This window comes from Cygnus olor, chromosome 3, assembly GCF_009769625.2.
Source record: "Cygnus olor isolate bCygOlo1 chromosome 3, bCygOlo1.pri.v2, whole genome shotgun sequence".
Classification (NCBI taxonomy): domain Eukaryota; kingdom Metazoa; phylum Chordata; class Aves; order Anseriformes; family Anatidae; genus Cygnus; species Cygnus olor.
In genome coordinates, this window is record NC_049171.1 from 68,592,795 (window position 1) to 68,608,608 (window position 15,814).

General features: G+C 40.9%; 1 protein-coding gene across 8 annotated transcripts in view; it reads right to left on the bottom strand.

Moving 5' to 3' along the window:
- Window positions 1-15,814, bottom strand: part of PLEKHG1 (pleckstrin homology and RhoGEF domain containing G1) — a 143,175-nt gene that overhangs the window by 58,233 nt on the left and 69,128 nt on the right. Inside the window, exon 2 of one of the 8 annotated variants that reach the window (XM_040550564.1) lies at window positions 10,469-10,471. The exons of 6 other annotated variants lie outside the window; for them this stretch is intronic. The gene's annotated coding sequence lies outside the window, so the exon portion shown is untranslated. Of the gene's footprint in view, window positions 1-4,259; window positions 4,341-10,468; window positions 10,472-15,814 lie in introns of those variants that run through there. One more of the 8 variants, XM_040550570.1, reaches the window with a different exon arrangement.

Genomic DNA, 15,814 nt, shown 5'->3' on the forward strand with positions numbered 1-15,814 from the left:
GTAAAGAAACCATAAAGCCTTTAAAATGGCAAATTAAACTCACCTAACCTTTAAGGTGGCCCTTCTTAAACTAAAGCAGACTGGTTATGAAATTACAAGGAAAAACCTCCCCCACACTGATCGGGGCCAGGGGTGGGGGTGGATTTTATTCAGAACAGAAAAAAAAAAACAACACTACTTTTTATTTAAAAAATAAAAAATAGAAGAAATCAGAAGCAAACAGATCAAAAAAAAAATCCCAGAGAAGAATGTTTGCTTTATTTGGCCTATCTTGAATGCATACGATTTGATTTGTGCATGAGTAATTAATACTACCATTTTTCAGTGATGATGATATTAGCTTTTTGTTATGGAAAGGTATTGCCCTTAAGGTAACACGTGGAATTAACAGAGAGTAATTTGCTCATCATATGGGTCAGAAATTGACCCTTAGACTAAAATCCGATCTGGCACCTCTGTCCCCCTGGTTTTATCTTAAAGTCTGAAAAACTACAGCCCTTCCTTATGCCATGTTCGTTCATTTTTGCAACACAGGATCATATTTTCTTCCTCTTCTTGAATTAAGCAAATAAAGTATAAACTCCAAAATAAAATATAACGCAAAAATCTGGAAAGTGTTTTAAACTGAAGAATGCAGTGAAGTTCTCTTGTTTCAAAATCAGTATGGACAAAGATGTTTGCCTTCCTATTGCTTGTGATAAGAAAGTATGCATTTTTGATAAGAATGTATTATTGTTATCAGCTTTGGATCATTTTTCAAGTTCAGTTAGAAAGCATAATGTTACTGTGCAGATGTAAACCCCCCTGAAAAATGCACAGGATAAACAAGATAACAGGGATGCCCTTCCGCTAACTTACTCCAAGATATTTTAACTAAAATTTCACGACAAAGAAACACCTGGTTAGCCACATTTAGGGGGAAAATAAAGGGTTCCTGTTACATTCCATTGCTCCATGCTCTTTTCTTCCTGTTTCACTGATATGTTGTCTGCCTCCCAGATAACCTGAAGGCATTAATATATAATATTTGCTTCACAAACACTGTAAGGCTCATTAATACAAAAGCCAAACAAAACACAGTTCAGGTCAATGAAACTGAAATCAGAATAAAAGTAGTTTCTCCATAAAACATATTCATAGAAAGAAACATGGGGAGATTTTAACACACCCTAAACAAAGCAACAACAACAAAAACTATCTATTTCCTTGTTTAATGACAATGCCATTGCTTATTAAAAACTAACAACAAGGATTAGTTGTAGCAGTTAAACTGTGCTTGCTCAAACACCTGCATTCTCCCTGACCCTGGCAAGCCCCAGGTCCCTGCTAGGCACAGCTATTTAATTGCTTGCAACACATTTGACTCAAGTTCCCCCGTTTTCAGACAAACTCCTGCACATTTCTGTATAAATTACAAAAAGCAAGCTATTTGCTACTAGAGAATCTTCATCTGCTTTGTCCTCAGAGCTTCATCCTGCCTACCAGCCTCGAAGTTTCTTTTTACTTCAATTCGTCCTTATTCCAGCTGTAAATTGGGTGTTTGGCTTCTCTGTGAACAGACTTTGCTCAAATCCTGCCACGTTGTCCCCAAGAGAGGCGTTTTGCCAGGCAGAACGCATCAGCTCCGAGGAGCGCCAGGCCCTGCTGGAAGCCCACCTCAGGTCACGAAGCTCAGCAGAAAGGCACACCAAGCCCGGCCGGGCATTTCGGCGTGACGCTCAACCAGGAAGCAGTCTCCCCTCCTCAGCTTTCAAGCCCTGTAACAAACACTGCACACCCTGCTAGTGTCAGTCAGAGCTGAGGGACGGGCCCTGGCTCAGCTTAGCCCTGAATTTCCATCTGAGCTACAGATACCTGTTACAAAGCCACAGCCCTTCCCAACAACACAGCATCTGAACATCTTCCAAGGTTTCACAAGTTTATCTTCAGAAACGCCTCTGAGGCTAGGTGGAATTACCCCTGTTGTTGAAACCAGGTTCCGAGAGTTGAGATGATTTCTCCAGTCATAACCCCATCAGAAAATGCAGAAACTGAATCCCGTTTGTTGCTGCAGTCCCATGCCCATCCTTCTCTTTGTCAGGGTTTGGGTTTGGCTTTTCAGACCTCTGGTACAGCTTTAATGTAAAATAACTTCACTCTTCTGCCAACTGCCTGAATTCTGCACATCCTGCCCGGTGAAAACCTCACAGATAAGTTAATGCAGGGGTAACAGCCTCCCCCAAAACTGGTCTCTACATTTCGCAGCTGAGACGGCTGCCCTCTACTGCCTGTGCCTTTGAAAACACTGTAACCTCTTACAAATTTCTCTCTGATACAAACTCATCATTATAAAAAGCAAATTCACCTCTCAGACACCCCAAAGGACTGATTTATAAGGCTCTACAGCCCACACACACCCCTTTTCCTCCCCGGTTTCACAGCATCATCCCCAGCAGCCAGCTGCATTGGGCTGCAGACAGGTTGTGCAGCTCCAGCTATCGGCACATGTCCTGCGAAGGACACGCTCTGAGCAGGGCTTGTGCTCCCTGACCCACATCTGGCCGGGTCACTGCGTTTTTGTCTGGCGTTCCTTTGTCTACTGGGCCTTTTCAATGACGAGCCAAACTAATATTGAGAACTTTTGTGAGTTGTGAATAACGGTATTTAACTCAGTCTGGGGAGAAAAAAAAATCTTAAATTTGCATACTTTAATTAACGAATAACAGTAATGACTTGTTAGTTCAGCACTGAAAGGAGGATAATTGCACATTTGTCCGGACTCACAAGGCAACACGCTCCCCGAACAAGGTCGTTTCTTGTTTGTGCCTTTGCATGAATCCAGCTAGCCTTCCCCCAGCCCTGCAGACCTCCCCGCTCCCCTCCGTCCCCTGCACCCCACTGACAGACAGACACACACACACACACACACACAGTGCATGCTGGCATGACACAACCCCAAAGCTCTCCCAAGAAAGAACCACAACTTGTGCCTGTCCTACAGTGGTGCAGGGGCAAGAAACACAGCATTTCACCCCAACAGGCAACTGCAATAGTAGTTTCAACACTGAAGCCACATGCAAAACAAATCTTTCAGCGTATCTAATGCTTTCAACATGCGATCATAAACAAATGCTCAGCGAAACGTGCAAACTTCTTCTATCACTTGCTTTTCTTTAACATATACCTCTTGCCTGTAACTACAGTCAGAGTAATGACAAATGGTTTTCCATTATCTCTACAGCCTTGGCTACTCTAGGACATTAGCATACAATGCAAGATAAAGCACTCTAAGTCAATTTTGTATTTAAATACAAAGATCCCCAAGCCCTGTCTAAATATAGGTGTTTATTCCTCCACGTTGTTTACTGCATATGACATCTTAAGATATAGTGCATGACTAAGAACTCACAAGTCAATTTATATTCATAATTAGTATTGTTGTTGCCTTTCTCCCGGCATGAAAAAGAGCACCAAAGATGTTATCTGCAAAGTCAACATTACCAGAAATTACAGGCTTCACATCCTCTGGAAGTTCAGCTAAATAAAAGTGATGAGACTACAAGAATCCTTTCCTGTATTTTCTTTGAAATAGCTGCTTATTTCAAAGAAACCATTTATATTTTAGACACAATTAAGCAGGACTGTTTACAGCAATTTCTACATTTAGTATCAAGTTCAAATGCAGCAGTGCAATTTAGAAACATAAATGTTATACAGCTGCCTGACTGAGAAAGATTAAAATACATTCACTACAATGATCCCAACACGATCTTAAGCACACTCCCCATATCCTCTCTGCATTGAATACTACACAAGTGAAGGTCAGCAGATTACTAGTTACTAACTTCTGAATATGAACATGTCACTTCTAAAACTAATACCCTCTGTGAACAAAGCCGCATTAGAGAGTTAACAATATTTGCAGGATGAGATCTCTAGAGATTATGAATTCAGTATGAACTGTCACAAACGATACATTGCCAAGTACTTTAACTGAACTTTGAGCAACAGAAATCCCATTTATTAGCAATCTTACAAGAAGGAAAAAAAAATCATCAGCTAATGTGTCTCCGTCTGTCAAGCCGCCCTCCCCACCATGCAACACTCAGAGCAGAATAGCCTCTGTCAGAACCAAGCCTGCTAATGCCCAAGAACATTATTGCAAGGGAAAATCCTCTGCGACAGTATCTCACCACTGAGGAATGTCTCTGGCTCCCCACACAGAGAACGAACAAGTCCTCTCTATTTTTCAAATCCTCTCGGAACAACCCACGACCTACCTGTGCAGCAGGGAATAAATGCATGCTCTGCCTTCAGCTGTTCCCGAATTACCTCACTGGGCACTCAGGTAAAATGAGAAGCTCTTACTAGTCCGTACAGCTCCTTCGCCAGAAATATTGCATGAGTCAGCTTTTATCTATCAAAACCCTAAACACAAAGGCTTTACAGAAACCTGATTCACAACTTTCTCACTGCCTTTTTCCCAGTGCACCGAGAGTCTTCAGCATCGCTAAGAGCCTTAAACGAAACATTACATCATTCGATTCAGGGACAGGACAATGGGCATCGCTGTGGGTAACTTTGAAACGCACACTTCACTGAGCAACACCCAGTAACTTCCATTTTTCCGGGCACAAAGCTGTAAAAATAGCGAATAGAGCCCATGCTTCCATGGCATTTCTTATGCTTTGACCCCTTGATTCGCCGACAATATTGATAAGCATGCAAAGCAAATAAATAACATGCTGGCATTGTGAAATTCCTGTATTTATATTAGAAACTCCCATGAATCTGCAACGCTAATTAAAAGGGATCGTTCTGGACCCTATTCTGCCTTTACATAAACAGGAACAGGCTTTTGCAGCGTGTTTGCAAAACCAGTGTTTTTTAAAGGGACAGAGGAGAGACTTTCAGAAGAAAATGTGAATGCTGAGCCACCAAATGCTCTGTTGTAAATCACAACGAAGCAAAGTAAAAGAGAAAGGACTTTTGAAGGGAAGGGGACCAATGAGAGGACAAATGAGAGGGATAAGGAAGAAATAGAGAAAAGGAGAAAAATGGGTGTAGAAGGAAGAAAACGAGTGTGTAGGGATAAGAAAGGAACAGAGATGCAAGCAAGAAAGATGAGACAGACAGAAAGAGGGATTATCACAAAACCTTGCTTGGTGCCTGCACGTCCTGTGGTCCGAGTCACTCCCCAAAACACCGGGCTGGGTAACCAGGAAAAAAAAAAGTGGATGATGCCTGTCTGAACGTTGATAGCACTGACTTACCTAGGAAAACAAAGAAACTACCGACCCAGAGAGGAACCATTTCTGTGCATCTTAAAACAGGGCTGGGTGCAGTTGCTGTGTGCACGACAGGGGCGAGAGTTTCACAATTCAATTCACCCCCAGTCCTACTCCTTGCAGACAGGTGGGAAAGCTGATGATGGCTCCTCTGTCTGGGAACTCTTCTGGCCCATGGAGGGGGTGGTGGCATTTCCAACTTGGAGCTGGGAGGCAAAGCAAGTCAGAAGAGTTCCCAGCTGCTGGCACCATTTCCCAGGTGTGCTTTCCCAGCTGCACACTCAACCCTAACCCACAAAGAGCTACTCTAGTCTTTAAAACCACCCTTCACATTCAGGCCCTCTCTCCTTACATGCAACATGGCCTCAACTTCATTTCAAGCTTTCCTGAAGAGCATATTCATTGAACAACACCTTGCAGCAGGAAGCTGGGGGTAGAAAAGGGAAGTGAAGACAGCCTTGAGGCCATTCACAGAGCCGTGAAACGCTTTGATCTCAACATCCGGGCTGCCAGGGTGAGGTCCCATTTACCCAGGCTTAAAGATCAGCTGTTTACAACCCATTGCTCCGCTGCCGCCAGAGATCTTTGAGACATGTTCTCTCTCAAATACATTCTCCTGTAGTTTTTGAGGGTTTTTCTAACATATGCATGTTTACGTTTAAAGATACACATGCACACATACACAGGCCCACTTTTTGCAAGACCTACATAATACTTTGGACAGGCCACCATGTATCTGCAAATCCTAAACATATTCACAGGCATAGAAAGTCCAACACCAGCCCCAGTGTCCTCATCACACACACACAGACCGCAGCACCCGTATACTTGGTCAAATAACCCCAATGTGGCAAACACACCGAACATTTGCTATACTTCAACATTCACACATATTTTTGTCAGAAGCCAAAAATTCACTTCCCTGAACCTCTGCTTCCCTCACATGTGGTGCCCACCTTGCCCATGGAGCTTTTAGCACCTCTGAAGGAGGTTTCAGCTAACCCTTGGGCAGATCTGTAGAGCATCAACGAGATGCAGGGCATTGCTTGGTCACTTCTGTGAACTACTGCCCTGTTACACACAAGCAATACCAGCAACAAAGCAAAAATGCTTTGTCATTTAGCAGCGACAAACGTCCTGAATTCTGAAGGCTCGAATCAAGCCCAGCAATGGACTGACCAAGAGGCAGCCAGCAACAGAGAGCTTTCCACATTTGCTTCAGTGGGTTAGGTGCAAGCAGAGGCTGCAATGATGCAGCATGAGCTCCAGCCACGGGTGCAAACTCACACAGTGAGCTCCCATGAGCATTACTGTGGGTGCAAAGGAGAGGGAAGCTGAGCAGAAGTCCTTACGCTGTTTTGCTTTGTTCCTTCCTCTCTATGCATCCAAATTTGGCCTTGGCTCTCATCCCCACGTATGTCAGCAGAAGTTTACCCCACACGTGAATATTTCCCAAGGAATTCCCCCCCGCATCACTTTAAATATGCGTAGCACTGAGATCTGTCAGTGGAGAAAACCAGCAACTCAAAGCCTTTTGTTTTTAATGTGCATCACCAATGAAAGAGTACATAGATGTGCCAGAAAAACAATGTTTTTGCCTCACTTCTCCTTATTTTCTATCATTTCGTATCTCTTGGATTTGGCTTCTGTTTATCTGCAGTATCTTCCAGGAGCTGGCACTCTGTTCGTTTCTCTGCCCTGTCTCCTCCTCCCTCCCGCTGTCTGCAGAGTGCCACAGACTGCATTATTAATGCATCGAGGATGAAGACTTGAAAAAGGTGACCTGTTTTTGTTTTGGAACAAAGCCTTGACTTTTCTAAACTTAAACATTAAGTGTAGTTTAGAGAGGTTAGGAATGATGTTATACTGTAATTGCCAATTGGCTAAGGATTTACTGAAGAAATAAGTTATTCTCAGCAAAACTGAGGGAAAAAAAAAAAACACAACACCATAACTCAACCACAGGGTACATTCAGGCTTAAGGACAAATTGACATCTTCACTGAAAGTGCAATGTAACGTATTAATAACTCTCTGCAATGCAGTAGATATTTGGTCTGCATACAGTGCTGCAGAGACACCTAGAAAAAGGAACAGTCCACCACGTGCTGCTGATGTACTGCAACGCAAATAGGGCATATGGATCCAGCGCTCCATTTATAGGCCTTTTAAAAGGATTATTTTCCATCTCCTTGTGAACTTTGGAGGTCCACAAGGAGATGGGGAAAAAAAAAAAAAAGGCCCATTTATGTAAATAAATCAGCAAGTAAGATTAAATGAAAACTCAGTGAAGACATGTTGATAACGAGCACAAACGTAGGAATAATACACAGTTCTTATCTCTACCATGGACGATAATGCAATCAAAGCTTTCTTTTCTGTCCGTACTGGTATTTATGGAAGACTAAACAGTGAGTGTCCAATGTGCTGCTGACTGAATTTTTAAGCATTTTTACATTCAAACGTCCGCACCACAACCAGAATGAAAATCCACACATGCTCTTCTTTCTGCACAGCACCACACAGGATCAGGCCTTGCTGCTGCCACAATACTATGCCTCCATCATACACTACATCACTGTAACAGTGTTTGGACATCAGGTCTGTTTTATACTTCTTCCTGGATCGGTCTACTGCTCCCAGCAAACGCCTCATCATGCCAACATGCTACTGCTAACTTCATCTAACCAAGCTGAAGTTCACCTTCAAAGCCTGCTGCTACAGCACAAGCACACTGGGCTTCTTGACTAGTCATCCCTTTACAGCACAACGTGCTGGTTGCTTTACCAAGAACATCATAATGTTTTTAAGATGAAAATGTTAAATACCTTGTAGTACGCAAATAAACTTTACAGAGGGATGCACAGTTGCAGTAAAAGAAATGACAGCATCTAGGGATTATTTTTACTAGTCACAGCCAAAAATTTAATTGTGTGACCACAAAAAAAGAATCTCGATATGACTCATCTCTTACAATTTAACACAAACTCATAACTACAGTATCTAGCAAAACCGATCAGTTCTTTAAAACTCATTTTAACAGCTTGTCGTTGACTTCTGCCACTAATTTTTTGCTGACTTCTAAACATTTCCATTGAAAACGTCTTAAAAAAAAAAAAGGCGAACAAATGAATAAAAAAAGCACATTTTGTAAAAGCCAGAACTTTGAAATAGCTGACCTCCTTAATTCTAAATAAAAGTGAATTTCAGAAACTTTAAAGACTTGGTATTTTCCTTTAAATCCAGCAAAAGGTTTTCTTCAATTTGTTTTTGAATTGGAGACACTTACTGGAACCTCCTCTGCACCTCAGGAAGTTTAGCAACTGGAATTTTGAAACAGAACTGTAATAATAACACTGGACTCATACTAACAGATGTTTGCATTTACAGTAAAATAAAACCTTTCCTTTGGGTTTCCTCTCTTCAACAAAAATAAAAGCTACAGAAAGAAGCATTCATGTTTATTTCTTGAGGAGAAAAAATCCTTACGCTCTGCCCATGACGGCCAGGGTCTACCACAGGCTGGCTCTGCCCTTTCAATAAATCAGTAATTTTCTTTTGCCCACTCTATTAAAATGCAACAACGGGTCTTAATTTTAAGGTGGTATTATAACAGTAAGCAAATAGCTTGTTGAAAAACCTAATTCAATAGGAATGTATTCAACTTAATAAATGACTGAAACAGATTTTTGCAGCATACAGTAATGTTATTTTAAAATCTTACAGCACTTTAAATGAAAATAAATAAGTAAGAACCCAAATAGGCATTCAAGTCCAAAGCAGTAGTGTACCACAGTTCCTCTGACCCTGTTGCTTTCATAGCTAAGAATGGTATTTCACATCAATAAGGTCCAGAACACTAAGACTGCCAAACGACAACAAACTAACTGGTCACAGCAGTAACTCACATTGACGATAATGAGACCTCTCATTGCTGTCATATACAAGCGACCTATCACAGTGCAGTCACATCCAATTTTCTTTTTTTATTTTCTAATGATGATCCTTTAACATCCAGATCTCTTGTTTAGCTTGTTTTGGTCCTCCCCTACCACACTGTCATTAAACTATACGGTATCTCTGTGAAAGCCACTCCAGCAGGGCCAGGTTTTGATGATTGTGGTTTGGTTTTTTTTTTGACAATTGTGGTTTAACAATACTTTCAGTGTCACTTTAAGGCAATATTGCAGCGTGCTGCTTCCTACTACTTTTTAGGTGCTACTTCATGAAGAGAAGCCATTAACACCAAAATTCCTTTCTCAAACAAGCAATACTTTCCCTAAGACTTCTGTGTGCAAGAAGCAAAGCAAGAATTGAGGTGATCTGAGATCGCTGCAGTGTCAGTGTCCCACTGCAGTGCAGCCACTGCACCCACGTACAGATGGTGCTAATGCCTGCAGCATTCACTGACGCATCGGCAGCCAAGATTAGCAGTGCCAACAGTCACACACTTCCGAAGCCACAGGGCAAGAAACAAACAGATTAGAGGCTTGGACTTGTCTAGTGTGAATATTTGGTGCATAATTCACAATGACCGACTCATTGAGTCACAAGACTTTCTCTGCACTTTCTTCTTAATAAAACAATATAGTGCTTAATTTGAACCAGAAAGGCAGTCAGTTTATTAAAAGCTACATGTATTACAGAGCCCACATGCCTTCTTCACTAATTCCTACAAAAAATAAGGACTGGACTTAGAAGTTTGAATTCTCTTACGTTCAGAGCTATTTCAACTGATCTTCATTGATCACTGTACAGGGAAAGTCAGTGAAAAGTGGTCTTCAAATTTCTACTGACCATTTGATTTATTATGCAATTTTTTGTCAACTCAGAGGAACAAAGCCTGACAAATACAAACAGGAAAGAGGCATAAAATCTCGTTTGTAAAAGGGTACCACTACATGTCTTAGAGCAAGATAAGAGAAATTGAAAACATTCATGAAAAGACATCAGATAACTGTCTGCCACCACCCTCCTGCTTGCCTTACTTTTACAGTTACAGTCAGTGCCACCTTGCCTCTCTTTTACCATCTCAAACACTTTTACCCTGGCCAGTTTTCAGACTGCTGGTAACTCCAGTCAACACCTAAATCTGTCCATGTGGCCCAAACAGCCAGCAGTGGTCAGTGCACAATTCAGATTTGCCTTCTCAGTGCTCAGATCAGAGACAGAGAAGAGAGAAACATAGACTCCTACTCAAACCTTCTTAGTGCAGCAAATCAGAATTGTTTTTCTCAGGTTTCTCCTTCACACTGGATCTTTCTTCCAGACAGGGACATTTAATCCCACTGTTTTTCTTGTTGTTTGGGTTTTCCACTTGCTCGTTTTCTGTGAGAAACAAGTAGCAAATCCCTCTATTTAAATATTCAGTTGGACTCCAAATCAAAATCTCAAATCCAAAACACACAGCTCAGGCTTTGAGAAACTTTGCCAGAAAGGTAAATACCATGACCCAGAAACACTGAAGGCAGGAGGCAGAGCATTTGAGCACATATTACAGCAGTGTTGTAAGTGCGGAGTTTTCTGAACAAGCCATGCAAGAAAACAATTCCTTTTGTTGCTCTTGTTTTCATAGAGAGCATCAAGGATTTCTCAACTCCATAGCCCTTACACATGGGAACTTACCAAGTAATTCAGTGTCCAGCCTCATCTTTAGGAGCCATTCTCACTCACAGTCCCTGTTTATTTTTTAAAAACCTCACCCAATAAAACATTCATTTTCCTCCAAGACCAAAATGACACCATCAAGCTGTAAATCCTTGGTGAGCTAACTTCTGTCACATCCAGCAGGACAAGGCTGGTAGGGCAGCTGGGGAGCGCAGGGAAGCTGAGCTCCACACTTCTCCCAGCAGGGCAGGATGCAAGCGGGTCTCTCTGCTCCTGCCTGGCTTTCCATGGGCAAACAAAGCTGCAAGTTCGCTACTGAGTGCTGGGGCACACCACAAGGCTGAGAGGCCACTGCACGGCTATCATTCCGCTACGTTCAGCCTGTTACCACAGCTATTAGCTGGCATTCTTACTTTTCAAATCCCCATCTCTTTGGAAACCCTGACTACCATTATTTTACTACAAAGAGGCACAGGTGGAAAGAGCAGTAGCTGGGCCTTCTCCTACTCTCCCCTTTTTGCATGGCCTATAATGTATTCCTCACAGAGGAAGGGTTTCAGTAAGGAGCATCTCACTTTTACAGGTATTCAGAAATTATGTAGCTATTAAAATGCTTTATTAACAAAGATTTTGGCAAAAGATTTGTGAAGTTTGTATAATTTTGATCAGTAACAGATGATCAAACAACTTTTTAGTAAGACACTTGTACTGAATCAGGGCTTGCAAATAATTTCTTCATTAACTTTATTCAGTGAAAAAGGATGGTGGCTCTCCTCCACATCATTTTTCTTCTTTTACATCAGTTTCTATATACAGCCACAGATGATATCAGTTATACTTGTTTATACTTGAAACATTTATCTCACAATCCATTATGCCACAGAAATGGTTACATTCTTCCCCAGGACAAGTTGAGTGAGGAGAGTAAACCAAAACCCTTTTGCAACTGATCAGCATCACTTAACAGAGCACCAAAAGATATTAAAATATCCACTCCAATTTTTTCAATGAATACATGTTCTTTAAAATCCAAACTAAAGGACGTGAAACATTTTAAACTTTTAAACTATGCACAAATCCTGCCAATTACAAGTTAATTGCAAAATAGTTCAAAGCTTAGAAAAACAATCTGGGGGAAACATTCCCCTCCAATGAAATCAGAGCAAAATTCTTTGAAAACAATGTCAAAGGCTGAAGGCCCGAGCACCAAACAATGAGAGTCAAACTGACTGCAGTCGTACTGCTGCCTTTCACAGGGCAGTAGTTGTAGCTGACTGCAGCTCAGAAAAATGCAACACAAAAAACTGGATGAGCTCCGTGGCTAACCTGTGATGTTCACATGTACATTGATGGATGGAGGGGAAGTTCCCAAGTTGGTCTCCACTGGTAGGAGATCTCAATGGCAGAGTTAGAGAGACAGTGGAGTCACAGCTACTAAAAGCACCTCTTAACAAGCACAGCCCACTTCCATTGGAATTACCAAGAAGTAGCTTCAACATCAGTGTCCGCCTGTGCCCTTTAAGGCACAACAACATAAATCCATTTTTAGGACTTGAAAACAGACATTGACACAAACTATGTTCCTAAAGTATGACATCTTGCTCACCAGAAGACTGTGCAAATTCTAAGCTAGTTTAGTCACAACATTAAATGTATGCTTATTTTGCTATATATGCTTTATTTAAAATTTATTTATGCCTAGGGAAGAAGGAGTCTTGTGTTAGGAGAACACTCAGGAGAAACTTCTGAAGGTTGGGGTAATTTGTTGTTAGTATTTTTGCATCTGGCAATAACTCTGTCTTGGAAGAATACCACACAGACAGGAATGTGTAAGGATAAAAGCACCTGGAAGTCCTAGTCACTCTACATACTCTTAACCTGTCACCATTGTCAATTTATAGGATTTTGAGTTATGGTTTTCTGCTTTATTGATTTTCTTTTTTTATTGATTGCATGCTAGCATGGCATATCTAGGGTTGTGAGCAAAACAATTATCATTAGGATTTGCCAGAGTTCTTACTGCAGGAACCATGGGATTTTGTTTGTTATCAGCTTCTCTTTACCCTGAAAAGGATATTTTGAACTTCAAGTCCCACCATGTCAGCACTTTGTCTCTAACATCCAGAGGTGGCAAGAACCATATTTAAGATAAAGGACTTGATAATCAACATTAGCAAACAGGAAAACAATTATGGAGTATGCACTGAGTGTGTTACACTGGGGCCCACCATCTTCCCTCAGTATTGACATTCCTTTCTCTTATGTTTACTTTTCTCTTTTCAGATTAACACAGTTTAAGAACATATCACTGATAGTGGTAGTTAAGCTTTGAGACTGTAATATTACTCTATACATAGTGATGTAGCTAGGAATCCTTGCTTATCGATCCCACTTACCCCCTCCATTTATCCTGTGTTACAGAGATGACAGGACATTGGAAGTGATAGCTTCCAATATTGTTAGTTTAAGTAAAGGTAATTCATTAGGCACCTCCACATCCTCATCTGAACTAGATTCATTTTTAGAAAATCTTCAGATGTGTCAAAGTGGAACTGAGGGGATATACATGCTGCACATCAGGGTTTTCAGATTTCCAAAGTGTGCAGCCATTTTCCCATATGAGTTTTAAGGAAATATTTATTGTATTTATTCAGAAACTGGAAAAGCCATCCCACTAATACTAAAAAAAAAATGCCTCCCATTACTAACTAGGTATCAGTAGCCCAAGAGAATCATTTTTTACTCACTTAAGAGACAAGCTATTCTTTATCACTGGGATTTAAAGCATAAATCATGCTAGGCCACCTAAAAAGTTCAGTTGATATCCCATTACTGTTTATACCTAAAAGTTTAAAATTAAATAAACCATTTCTGAGAAAGGAGTTATATTCTAACCTGCCATAAAAATTAAATGAATTTGGCACATTTTCTCCACACATGTAAGTCATGAGCTCTTAATGTGAGTGATTTACTCTTTTCCATCCTCAGAACATGAGTTGATGCAGGAGTGTAAAGCCTTACTTCAGCTAATACTCTGGAGTCCATCTCATGAGTTTGGTTAGATAAAAAATTATAAAAAATGAACAACCCACAGTGAACAAAAAAGTTATCATTTGCCCTTCTCCAGACTATCTGATATCATTACGTAGTTATGTGTATTCTTGACTGGAAAGCTGATGCTGATTGTACAGAAGTCATTTCATAGGATTTTAAGAAATGAGTAAAGCAGCACAGTGAAGGTAGAGGTTACATGTAATAAAGTCTTAGCATTGCAGTTACCCTGGTAACTTTGACTGTCCTCTTGCCTAGGCTTCTACATATCATCAGGGCATTTAGGACCAAATATAAAACAGTCCTTTGCTGAGGGTTTCCACATTTCACGTCCCTTGTCAATGCTAAGCACTCAGGACTTCGGGCAAGGGGAAGCAGAAGGAATATGGTAGCTTTAGAGAACAGGCCCTTGAGCCAGACATTTAGCTTGTGAAAACAACTGTAACTCATTGATTTTAACAGACTACAAAAAAAAATTAAATAGTTACTCCATACAGAAAGCAACGCACACCCTAATTTCCATCTGCCATAGCTCTTCATAGTTGTTTTTAGGAACACTGCTTTTTGTAACCCTCATTAGGCAGAAGCCTAAAGAGGCTGCAAACCATTTTGATATCACAAAAGCCTGTCTACATCACATAGAAATGAATTCAGATACAAGGCAGTGTTCAACTTTCTCCGTTGCAGCAGCCCAAAGGTAACACTGTAGTTTCTGCCAGTGCCCAGAGGTAGCACGAGACTGGCTCTCCTCCTGCACAGCCAGCCAGTAACTAGTGAGCCCAGAGTCAGGAACAGGATTAATGTCCATAATGTACTTCTGCTGCAGCAGACAGATTCTTATCTTCTCTGAAACTTAGTTAGCTTGAAAGCTACCTTGCACACATTTATATGATATCTAACCAGTGCCGTGTTTTATGGCACTGCAACACACTCATAATTTTTATGACAGGAGAGGCAAAAAAAACCTTTCAATTTCACACATGTATTTACCTGATAGGCAAGAAATATTAACAACGCATTCTGCTGCATAATACATATATATTTTGTGGTAGAAAGGAGGAGGATGAAAATCTGACCTGTTGTCACACCACATTATTACAAACCTCCACTTTTACTGGGAAGATACTGAAAAGGGCAAGTAGCTTTGCTATAACGTTATGCTTCCCGAGTGCAATAAAAGCAAGATTGGTGTTAAGCTGCTGAAGCCTAAGGGCTTGATGGATATAATACCATTACATGGAAGATAGATATACTACTTCTTTCTTCAGCACCTACACGCACCAGTGATTTGGAACTCCCTTGAGCTCAGGGTTGAAGACAGTATGCCATCAGAAAACAGCACAGAGATCCTTTAAACCGATTCCTCTGTGAATGCTTTAAACTTCTGAATTTGCCTGCTTATTACAATGGCATTTTAGTATCTTCACATGGAAATCAGTTGTCTTGACTTCTGAGACATGCCTCGCTTGCTGCCATGAACAGAAGGAAAGATAGTCTTGACTTGGTTGAGCCTGCCTTTATAGTAAAGGATCAGTGATTACACTGATTTCAAGTGAATGTTTACAGTTATGTGTCTAGTATACATAAATAAAACTTTTAAAATTCACTTTTTACTACAGCAAATCAAAATTCAACAGGCAGTCACGTGAGGGAAGAGAAGGAACTTTACTTTGGGGTTTTCACATGTGTGTAAAAGCCTTTTCTGTAAGGATGCTATCCTCCCATTGCGTTAGGCTCAGTTTACACTCTGTTCATAACAAAAGATGTTTCCTTCTGCAGTGGTTACTCCGCATTTTAACTCCCCATCAAAAACAACCAGGGTTGTAAAAACAGATGTGTCAAAAGGTTAAGAAATGAACAAATAGATTTTTTCCAGCTGTACAAAAGTAG